Consider the following 791-nt stretch of genomic DNA (forward strand, 5'->3'; position numbering starts at 1 on the left):
TGATTTTCTTTTTTTTTTTTTTTTTAGTTCCTTCTATTACATGGGGCATCATACTGTTGCTTGATGGCAGATACATAGCTTGTGCATCCACATACTGGTCAGGAATTTATGAAGCTACAGATGGTGGTAGACTGATGACATGGTGCAAACCAGATACCATCTCATCTCAGAAGCTGAACTATACTCACAGAGCCTACACAATCTCTCAGTTAAGGAGCTATTAACTATTTATAAAATTCTGTATTTACATGCTGCAAAAATAGATTTTTCCCAAGTTGCTTTTTATATTTTTGTTTTTACTCTCTGGCATGTTAGTCATGTGGACTCATTTGCACTGTGGTCTGGGTTCCATTGTGTTATTGCATCTTACTTTACCTGGATAAGAAACAAAGTGACCAAGAGCAGCAAAGTCGGAAGCCAAAAAAGCCGGATGAGACAGAAGCAAATGTCCCCCAGGTGGAAGCTGGACCATCAAGTCAAACCACTTCTCAAGGTGAATCTGATGGAAAGAAAAAAACAGATGAAGCCAAGACAAATAAATGTTGTTGTTTGTGTTAAGTTTTTTGTGTGTTTCAGAAAATTTTCCACTCAAAAGTTTTTTTTTCCCCAAAAACTTACTGTACACATATATTGAGTAGGTTCTGTATTTTTATGTTGCAAAAGGGACCCATGAACTGTTCTTTCATCTACTCTGTGAATTGTAAATTAATGACAACAACATTTTAAGCCTCCTTAAGATCCATTTGGTAAGTGGGAGAAGTATAGGTTTGTTGCCCAAAAAAATTATTTTT

Source organism: Oryzias melastigma, linkage group LG6, assembly GCF_002922805.2.
Source record: "Oryzias melastigma strain HK-1 linkage group LG6, ASM292280v2, whole genome shotgun sequence".
NCBI lineage: Eukaryota > Metazoa > Chordata > Actinopteri > Beloniformes > Adrianichthyidae > Oryzias > Oryzias melastigma.